We start from the raw sequence: 11944 nt of genomic DNA on the forward strand, positions 1-11944 counted from the left end.
GCGCGGGACCCGGTCGGGCGACGAGGAGGGCCGGCCGCGGGCTTCCGCGGGCCGCGGCGGCGGGGAACGGTAGGATGCCACGTGGCAGGCGTGGGTTGGCACAGAGGTGGCGGCGCGGACTGTCTGGCACGAAGCGGACGTGTCCGGTCGCGCAGATGTGCGGGGAGCTAGGGTTAGGGTGCGAATGACCCGGGATTTTCGGGGAAGAGACATTTTTATAGGTAGGAGGATCTAGGAGAGTCCAAATGAGGTGCGGTTTTCGGCCACGCGATCGTGATCGAACGCTCTAGATGATGGAGCAGAGTTAGGTGGGTTTTGGGCCAAATTGGAGGGGTGTTGGGCTGCAACACACACGAGGCCTTTTCGGTCCCTCGGTTAACCGTTGGAGTAGCAAACGAAGTCCAAATGGCACGAAACTTGACAGGCGGTCTACCGGTAGTAAACCAAGGCCACATGACAAGTCTCGGTCCAATCCGGAAATGTTTAATCCCCACACATGAAAATGAGGTAGAAAGAGACACCGGAGGAGAACGAAGCGCCGGAATGCAAAACGGACAACGGGGAAAATGCTCGGATGCATGAGACGAACACGTATGCAAATGAAATGCACATGATGACATGATATGCAATGCATGACACGCAAGCAAATGACAAGGCAACAACAACTAATAACTGGCGGACACCTGGCACATCGGTCACGGGGCGTTACAACACTCCACCACTACGAGAGGATCTCGTCCCGAGATCTAGAATGGCACCGGAGGAAAAACGGAAGAGAAAGAGAAGAGGTAAAACTAAGTTGCTTCCTTGACAAACGAGTGAAACCGAAGAACCTTGAGAGGTTGAACAAATTCGAGAAAAGAATACAACAAAGGTGAACAAAGTCGAAAACACTCCGTTAGAAAAGAGAGACAAAGAACATTGCGAAAACCTTGAGGATGAAGGGAAGACATATATGAAAAACACTTCAGTTACGGAAGGGGATCAGGGAATACCAAATTCAGGCATCACTCCGGTTGAAAAGAGATGCAAGGCTTGATAAGGCGAAAAGAACTTGAACAAAGGGGCACAACACTTCGGTTAAATAGACAATCATGAAAAGAACATAATCTTTGATGAAGCGAGATGATGGTTGAAGAAAGCAACATCACAATGCCTCCGGAACAAAAGAATAGAAGATAGATAATTGAAATAGGAGAAATGAGGAGAAAATGCCAACTTCTGCAAAAAGTGCTTGAGAAGGCATCCTTAGGAGAAGGGTCGAACGGAGTTGTTGGAAAAACCAACAACGAAAGGATAAGCTTGATATGGTCTTATGGCATACATCTCAAATTATGAGGTGACAACCTGCCACTCACGGGAAGAAGAATTGGATTGTTATGAACGAGGAGACGAGAAACTTATTTCACCGAGAGGCTAAATGAAGATCTTGGATCATTTATAAGCACCAAAATTAGCAACAATCCTTAGGGATGGCTTTAGGTGAAATATAAACAAATATAATTCCAATGAAGAGATTGATGGATTTAAAATACCTCATTCTTAACAACGTGTGAATCATGAAACATGAACTCAAATTATCAAGAATGACATAATACCACCTCAAATGATACGGTAGAAAGAAATTGCACTCCAGATAGCAAGAAGAAGAAAAACTTGAGCTCCTTAGAAAAGAATCTCGATGAAAACTTCGAGAAGGAATTAAATCCTTGAAGAACCATCATGTAGAACCTTCATGAAGAACTCCAGTAAACAAAAGAATGATCAAACGTAAAGAAAGGGTAGTTGAAAACACAAGGTGGAGCCTTGTAAAGATTTAGATAGATCTCCATGATGAACTAATTGAAAAAGGTTGGAACTCCGGGAAAAGAGAAGATGAACAATTTAGATCAAGATTTTTTTATGAACCTTCGGAATAAAGAATAGATCACTTGGATGAAACAAGAATAAGAATTACATTATGCTTATCCTTCATCAATTAAATTGATGACAATCAACGGATTTGACATATTACATATTCTCGTAGCAAAGATTAAGAGAGATATAACATAAACTTGAGAACGTCTTCAACGAACCACCGTAAGAATTGAAACAATGAATAAATTGATAAGATAAATGAAGGAAGAAGAATCTTGGGCGAACCACCATAAGAATTGAAAAAGAACGATTAAAATATGAACAAACACCGGGAAGAATTATGAAATGAACGAAGATACTTGAGAGAATTTAGATACAAGTGAATATAATAGATCATGGACCGATTAGAGATCACTTGAACGCTGCACCGGTAAGATCGGAGAATGATAACTGAAAGCTAAGAATGAATAAACCTGACTTGATGGACTCCGGATAACAAACTGAGAAGACTCTTAAATTTCTCCGGAAGGGTGAAAAGAATACTCACAATCGAAACAATTATGAGAGGATGGCAACAATCTAGAATCACGAATCTTGAAGAGAATGGAGCAAGATTGAAGAGAAACTCTTCTTCGGTCTTCAAAATATGAGAATTACGACGGGAAACCCCACCAAGAATTGTTGAGGCACTCCGTAATGAAGAAGATTGGAAAAGTTGAACCAACGATGAAAAGGTTTTGACAGATCTTGGAGAAAAACATATGACTGATGCTGAATCATTCTTACGTCAAACTTCGAAAAGAATTTAGGATAACTCCAGGAAAATAAGAAGAGTCAGGTAAGATCCTGGGAAAAGACCTGTGGGTTAGGGCCCACTCAAGAGAAACACCGTTGAAATGATTTAAAAGAGAGGTTGCACCGGTTGAATTAAAAGGCTTGAATGAGATAACATCCTCGAAAGATCTTGAACGAATGCAGAGTGGAAAACATGAATCTTTGAGATATCTTGAGCACTCCAGAACAAATGAATAGCGAGAAGTGAATGATTAAGAATTGCACCAGCATGATAAAGCATTGAAACGAGGAAAGGATATGATCAAACAAAGCTTGACTTGGTTCCACCGGAGAAGAAAAAACGAGTGATGAGAGACGAACTTGAAGCTCCATTAGAATCTTCATGAGAATCACCGGATAAGAACATTAACGGAAAAGAATGGAGAGACTTCTCATCAAAAACAAGATAGTTGATTAAGAAATCTAAGTCCTTGAAGAAACAAGGGTGGGTGGGCGGGAAAAAACAAAGGCAACTTGGAGACGGATGAAACAAACACCATTGAGAAGAAGTGATAATTGATCTTGCGGTTGTTGAAATGATCGGATCCACTTGAAGAGAAGCACACCGGTTAAAAAGGATTGACATGGCAATCTCGATGATCGAGAAGGATTAGTGTTCACATCGAGGTATGAGAACACCGCTTAGAGAAGGTATGGAATCAACATTTGACTTCGAAGCAACTCGAATACCACAACTCAAAACAAAACAAAGGATTGGCTTGCAAAGTAAGCCAGAACAAACATATGATAGAGATTTCGTCCGAAGTTTTCGTGGTGGGGCCTACACGGGCTCGATCGTACAGCACCATCATGTACAAGGCAGTGCACATAACATACGAAGCGTCCCCGAGTCGGCATAGCCAAGGACTCTTTAAGACACAACGAGACCACTGTAAAACCGACCGTGAATAGGCAGACCACTAGACGTCGAACCCCAATTTCATATCATACATCTGTCGGAAAGATATCCTAAGAGCTACTTGATTTCCCACCTATGAAACTCCCGAAATTTTCCGGTTATGCAATCAGGTGTTGGGGATACAGGGGAAGCATAATATCTCACCCAAACTAGCAAATCCTACATCCAGCTGTATCCATCCTTCAACACATAACCAAGAAACCTTCGGAAATCGTCTACCTCAACCTTCGAAAAGCATCCGTTATACAAGTTATGGCGATACTCCCAAACTCCCGCCCTAGTACTGGGTGGCGTCGAGGTTATCTCACCAACGAACTGCATAAAAGAGATTTTCGATGTCGGCGTACTAAACTCAGGTATTCCAGAATGCAACGATAAAATTATGACGACAACACCTCAGAGCTCAACTCCCCGGGACACTTCCACAAAACCCCTGACAGGAGGCACCAAGACAATGTTCTCATCATAAAACCATCGGAACGATTCCAAGATACCCGCGTGATCCTAAAATCTTTTTAGTGAAATTTGAGAAGAGAAGAGTCAAAAACTCTATGTCAGGATGCCTTACCAGAGCGATGAGGAGACTGGGAAGTAAAAAGAATTCCTAACTCTCCGATATATAATTCCTAAATGACTCAAAACATTTTTCTAGACACAACTCGGCCGCTAAAAATGATCAATCAGTGGGGGCTCCTAAGGTCGGGGAAGGCTCTGATTACACACTTGCAACACCCTCGATGCGACTATATCTCCCACGTGTCGAGGCACGACTTAGAGGCATAATCGCATTGAAGGCATATGTCGCAAGTGAGGTAATCTTCACACAACCCATGTAATATAATAAGGAAAGAGATACATAGTTGGCTTACAATCGCCACTTCACCCAAATACATGAATAAAGCATTACATCAACCAGATACAATCAAGGTCCGACTATGGTACCAAAATAAAAGAAGAACCCCAAATGCGACACAGGTCCCCGATCGACCCCAACTGGGCTCCACTACTGATCAACTAGAACGAAACAACACAAAGAACAAGATCTTCATCGAGCTCCTCCTGAGCTTGGTTGCGTCATCTGCACGGTTCAACGGCACCCGCAAGCTAGTTTGGAAGTATCTGTGAGCCACGGGGACTCAGCAATCTCGCACCCTCGCGATCAAGACTATTTAAGCTTATGGGTAAGGTAAAGGTATGAGGTGGAGCTGCAGCAAGCGACTAGCATATATGGTGGCTAACATACGCCAATGAGAGCAAGAAGAGAAGGCAAAGCACGGTCGATAAAAGTATGATCAAGAAGTGATCCTAGAACAACCTACGTCAAGCATAACTCCAACACCGTGTTCACTTCCCGGACTCCGCCGGAAAGAGACCATCACGGTAACACACGCTGTTGATTCATTTTAATTAAGGTCGACTTCAGGTTTTCTACAACCGGATGTTAACAAATTCCCATCTGCCCATAACCGCGGGCACGGCTTTCGAAAGTTCAAATCCCTGCAGGGGTGTCCCAACTTAGCCCATCACAAGATCTCATGGTCAACGAAGGAATAGACCTCCTCCCGAGACATTCTGATCAAACTCGGTATCCCGGTACAACAAGACATTTCGACAGGGTAAAACTAAACCAGCAACACCGCCCGAATGTGCCGACAAATCCTGATAGGAGCTGCACAGATCTCTTTCTCAGGGCACACTCAGATGAGCTCTCCATACAACTAAAACCAAACCTCAAGTTTCCCCGAGGGGGCGCTGCACAGGACTCTAGTTCAGACTAACACGCAGAGGAGCACTGGCCCGGGGGGGGGTTAGAATAAAGATGACCCTTGAGTCTGCAGAACCCAAGGGAAGGTGGTAGGTTGTTAGTGCAAATGGTTAAACCAATGTTGGGCATTGCTGGAAGAGCTTTACTTAAGGCGAACTATCAAGGGGTTCCCATTATAGCCCAACCGCATAAGGAACACAAAATCCGGGAACATAATCCCGATATGACGGAAACTAGGGCGGCAAGAGTGGAACAAAACACCAGGCATAAGGCCGAGCCTTCCACCCTTTTATCAAGTATATAGATGCATTAATTAAATAAGATATATTGTGATATCCCAACAAGTAAACATGTTCCAACAAGGAACAACATATCCATGTTCCAACAAGGAACAAAACTTCAATCTTCACCTACAACTAACAACGCTATAAGAGGGGCTGAGCAAAGCGGTAACATAGCCAAACAACGGTTTGCTGGGACAAGGTGGGTTAGAGGCTTGGTTCAACAATATAGGAGGCATGATAAGCAAGTGGTAGGTATCGTAGCATAGGCATAGCAAAAGAGCGAGCAACTAGCAAGCAAAGATAGAAGTGATTTCGAGGGTATGATCATCTTGCCTGAAATCCCGCAAGGAAGAAGAACGAGTCCATGAAGAAGACAAACGGCCGTAGACGAATGGGTCCTCACAAACACGACGTTATCGGAACCAACCCGAAGAAGCAACACCGGAAAAGGAAGCACACACATAGTAAACAAACCACACATGAACATGGTATGATATGCGGGATGCGGTATGCGATGCATATGCATGATTGGACAAAGAATGCATGAACCTGGCCTCAACTTGGACAACCAAGTGTGCCACTGGAAAGATGAGGTGATTTCGGTTGAAATCTCTATAAAGATCACCGGAATCGGAGTTACGGTTTGGAAATGGCAAGCGATTCAAATATGACACCGGTCTGCGATTAACAGCAAGTAGTCATCTAAATGCAATGAGATGAACATGCTACAACACTCAAACATGGCATCAAAATACATGGCAGGGAAGCATTCAAGATGCTTAACAAAAGTCTAACACTGAGCTACGGCCAAATCATCCATTAGGAGGTTCAAACAAGCATGGCAAAAACGCAAATGGTAAACAGATCTCAGACTTAGTGAAATTAACACTTGCCTGGAATTTCAGATCATATAGCCCTCTTTGGAGCAACAAAACAAAATGCTACAGGACCTGAACATGGCAAAGTAAAACATGGCATGGAGCTACTCAAATAGCTTAACAAAATTCCCTTAGTGACCTTGAGCCAAAAGGGATCGGAAAATATACTAACAAGCACACGAACATAGCAAAAACATAATCAGTTTTCAGACTTAGTGAAAACTGACACATGCTGAAATATAACTCAAGTAGGCATGTTTACGAGCTCGATGCACTCACTACGGTGCAAGTCATGGCAAGACAAGTGAACATCCATTAAGAAGGCACAAAATGCAAGCTAGACATGGCAAGGACAATGGCATAGCATGCACGGATCAACTACAACATCATCGGCAAAATTGCAAACAAGTTGACAATCTGCCCAGATTCACAAAGTAGCAAAAGTAGAGCTCGATTGACTCAAGCTAGGGTGATCCATAATTGCAAACAAAGACATGGATGGATAGAGTACTACAATATTAACAAAACTCCTTTACTGATCATCCTCAAAAGAGGCACGGATCACTACGAAACGACATGAACATATGGCATCATGAGATAAACAGATCCAAGACTTAGTGAAATTGCTAAGTCCCTGAAAACAGAATTACCAAGTGCCTCACTTTGCAAGCTTGCACTAGCCACCACACACATCACAAAAATACATGGGTTGCACCTCTGGAAAGATGACAAAACCTTTAACAAAACATATGCAGAGCATCAGGGCATATCATGCACCCATTAATCATGGCAAAAATGACAAATGTCTAAGATGGAGTAGCAGATCTGACAATTAACTCAAGTAGCCCTCTTCTAACAGCATTTCGGGCATCAAGATGAACTCAAATGAAAATGATACAATGGAATGAAATGATGTACTCTCTGAGGCGAACATTTTGATATGCTATATCTAGGAATTGGAGCTACGGATGCAAAGTTATGAGGCCATGAACAGGGGCACTTGGATCTGGGAGTTTCGGGACTTAGTAAAAATTATACCCTCTGGAAACTGGACGGGGTGATGCAGGACGAGGAGATCCGGGCTTGGGCGGCGTGTTTGGTTGACGGAACTGGTGGATCTGGTCCAACCGACCAGATCCGGCCGGAATCTCGCTGGAGAAGAGCACGAAGTTCGCCGGAGTTGGTGGATCCGGCCGGGAGGTGGAGCGCGGCGGCCGGAGTCGGCCCCTGGCGTGGTCGACGGCGAGGACAGGCGGAGAGGCGGGGACGAACGGGCGGCGGGGTCGGCCGGGCGACGGGGCGCGGGCTGCCGGCGCGAGGCGGAGGCGCCGGACGACGACGGCGGCTGGCGGCAGAGAAGCGGCACGGCGAGGCGGATGGTGGCACAGCGAGCGTGGTAGGCGGCGGGGCGCGGGACCCGGTCGGGCGACGGGGAGGGCGGGCCGCGGGCTTCCGCGGGCCGCGGCGGCGGGGAACGGCGGGATGCCACGTGGCAGGCGCGGGTTGGCGCGGAGGTGGCGGCGCGGACTGTCCGGCACGAAGCGGACGTGTCCGGTCGCGCAGATGTGCGGGGAGCTAGGGTTAGGGTGCGAATGACCCGGGATTTTCGGGGAAGAGACAATTTTATAGGTAGGAGGAGCTAGGAGAGTCCAAATGAGGTGCGGTTTTTGGCCACGCGATCGTGATCGAACGCTCTAGATGATGGAGGAGAGTTAGGTGGGTTTTGGGCCAAATTGGGGGGGTGTTGGGCTGCAACACACACGAGGCCTTTTCGGTCCCTCAGTTAACCGTTGGAGTATCAAACGAAGTCCAAATGGCACGAAACTTGACAGGTGGTCTACCGGTAGTAAACCAAGGCCGCATGACAAGTCTCGGTCCAATCCGGAAATGTTTAATCCCCACACATGAAAAGGAGGTAGAAAGAGACACCGGAGGAGAACGAAGCGCCGGAATGCAAAACGGACAACGGGGAAAATGCTCAGATGCATGAGACGAACACATATGCAAATGAAATGCACATGATGACATGATATGCAATGCATGAAACTCAAGCAAATGACAAGGCAACAACAGCGAATAACTGGCGGACACCTGGCACATCGGTCACGGGGCGTTACACCCGTCAGCGGGTACTCTTAACTTTCCGTCTGTCTTACGGTCTTCTCTGTGCCATCGCATCGCCTTGGCATGCTCTTTGTTTTGGAACAAATGTTTCAACCGTGGTATTATAGGAGCATACCACATCACCTTGGCAGGAATCTTCTTTCTGGGGTGCTCGCCCTCGACATCACCAGGGTCATCGCGGCTGATCTTATAGCGCAATGCACCGCATACCGAGCAAGCATTCAAATCCTCGTACTCACCGCGGTAGAGGATGCAATCATTAGGGCATGCATGTATCTTCTGCACCTCTAACGATAAAGGGTAGATAGCCTTCTTTGCTTCGTACGTACTCTCGGGCAATTCGTTGTCCTTTGGAAGCATATTCTTTATCATTACCAGCAACTTTCCAAATCCCTTGTCAGATACACCATTCTCTGCCTTCCATTGTAGCAATTCCAGTGTGGTGCCCAGCCTTTTCTTATCACCTACGCAATTCGGGTACAACAATTTTTTGTGATCCTCTAACATGTGCTGCAACTTCTTCTTCTCTAAATCACTTGCGTGGTTTCTCTTTGCATCGGCAATGGCCCGACCTAGATCATCAACGGGCTCATCCGATGCCTTTTCTTCAGCTTCTTCCCGCATTGCCAGCTCAGCTTCTTCCCGCATTACCGGCTTAGCTTCTTCCCTCATTGTTGTATCATCGTATTCAGGGAACCCATGGCCAGGATAGATGTCGTTGTCCTCTTCTTCTTCATTGTCTTCCATCATAACCCCTCTTTCTCCGTGCTTGGTCCAAACATTATAGTGGGGCATGAAACCGGACTCAAACAGGTGGACGTGAATGGTTCTTGACGTAGAGTAATCGTGACCATTCTTACAGCCAGCACATGGACAGGGCATAAAACCATCCGCCCGCTTGTTTGCCTCAGCCACAAGGAGAAAAGTATGCACGCCATTAATGAACTCGGGAGAGCATCGGTCATCGTACATCCATTGCCGGCTCATCTTCAATACACAGCACCGAAAACACCAAATTAATACAGTACATAAAGTTCATACATAAAGTTCATACAACACTTAAATGCAACAAACAAATAACTCTCTAGCTAAAGAATTTAAATGCAACAACAAATGCGATCAAGATCGCAACTAAGGTAACAATTGATCCAACAACATAATGATACCAAGCCTCATTATGAATGGCATATTTTCTAATCTTTCTAATCTTCAAGCGCATTTTCTCCATCTTAATCTTGTGATCATCGACGACATCGGCAACATGCTACTCCAATTCCATCTTCTCCCCTTTAATTCTTTTCAATTTTTCTTTCAAATCTTCGTTTTCTCTTTCAACTAAATTTAACCTCTCGACAATAAGGTCGGTTGGAATTTCCGGTTCAACTACCTCCTACATACAAATATCTATGTCAGCTTGATGGGCATAATTTTTCATAAACACGAAATGCAACAAATAGTTTTAAAAGAGAATATACCACATCCGAATCATAACAAGGACGAGGGTCGACGGGGACGGATATCAAAACCATGGCACTATGTATAACAAACAACGTACGGGTAAGATAATTATTCGAGTAACTATATATCCAAATCACACAAGCATCAATTTTTTATATAAAATTTCATGAACAAGAGGCTCATGCCGGCGACGGGACGGTGCGGGCGATCGACGGAGGTTACGACAGAGATTTAGAAGGCACTAAGTAAACCACACCTACATATGCAAACTAAGTGTTATTTTGACCTCAATTTGCATATAAATCAAATACTACCACATATAATTCCTCCCAAATTACTAAAACCCACAATTAATCACTATATAAACCAATGAAAGAGCTAATCTAGCAATGAGAGATGAAAGGACAAAGTTGCTAACCTTTGTGATCATTTGAATGGATGGGGGCCTGCAAATCTTGACAAATTTGGGGCAAATTTTGTGATGAACTCGAGAGGAAGAAGGGAAGAACAGAGGAGAGGGAGAGGGGAAAGGGGGAAGAACAGAGTGCTGGTGGACGAAGGGTTTATATAGGACGACCTTTAGTACCGGTTCGTGGCACGAACCGGTACTAAAGGTGCTGGAGGGGCCCCACTCTGACAACATCCTGCCACCACTCTCATTAGTACCGGTTCGTGGCACGAACCGGTGCTAACGGTTCACCACGAACCGGTACTAAAGATCTCCTCCCGCCTAGCCGTTGGAACCGGTATTAATGGACACATTAGTGCCGGTTCTGTTACAAACCGGGACTAATGTGTCTCACATTTGACCCTTTTTCTACTAGTGTGTGTTTTCCTTGGCTATAGTCCTTTGCATATGGGCAATAAGTGTCTTGACCGTACCTCCGGTCGGATACAGATCTCTCATGATGTTGTTTTTTATGAGATTGTGTTCCCTTACTCTCAACCCGGCATTTCGGTTGATCCTGCTTCTCTTGAACATGCACTCACTTTTCCCTCCGATGAACCGGTTCCGGATGTCCATGTGCGTAAATATGACTTGTCCTATTTGTCATCTAACTTGTCTTTTGCAGGTGATATTGCTTTAAGTTCCCCCCAGGTACATGTTGTTGCTCTGACGCCTCATGATGCGCCCGATGTGCATGCCCCGCAGCCCGAGGCAGGCGCGGCTGCCTCGCCCGATGGCGCGACCGCGGACGCGGCTGGGTTGCCATCCTTGCCCGGCGCGGCTGGGTCGCCACCCTCGCCTGGTCCGTCGCCCGGGCCGCCACCCTCGTCTGGGCCGGTCCAGCACACCATCATCTCTCGGGCCGTGTCTGTTGGAAATATGCCCTAGAGGCAATAATAAATTAGTTATTATTATATATTTCATTGTTCATGATAATCGTTTATTATCCATGCTAGAATTGTATTGATAGGAAACTCAGATACATGTGTGGATACATAGACAGCACCATGTCCCTAGTAAGCCTCTAGTTGACTAGCTCGTTGATCAATAGATGGTTACGGTTTCCTGACCATGGACATTGGACGTCGTTGATAACGGGATCACATCATTAGGAGAATGATGTGATGGACAAGACCCAATCCTAAGCCTAGCACAAAGATCATGTAGTTCGTATGATAAAGCTTTTCTAATGTCAAGTATCATTTCCTTAGACCATGAGATTGTGCAACTCCCGGATACCGTAGGAGTGCTTTGGGTGTGCCAAACGTCACAACGTAACTGGGTGGCTATAAAGGTTCACTACAGGTATCTCCGAAAGTGTCTGTTGGGTTGGCACGAATCGAGACTGGGATTTGTCACTCCGTGTAAACGGAGAGG

This window comes from Triticum dicoccoides, chromosome 5A (assembly GCF_002162155.2).
Source record: "Triticum dicoccoides isolate Atlit2015 ecotype Zavitan chromosome 5A, WEW_v2.0, whole genome shotgun sequence".
In the NCBI taxonomy this organism is placed as follows: domain Eukaryota; kingdom Viridiplantae; phylum Streptophyta; class Magnoliopsida; order Poales; family Poaceae; genus Triticum; species Triticum dicoccoides.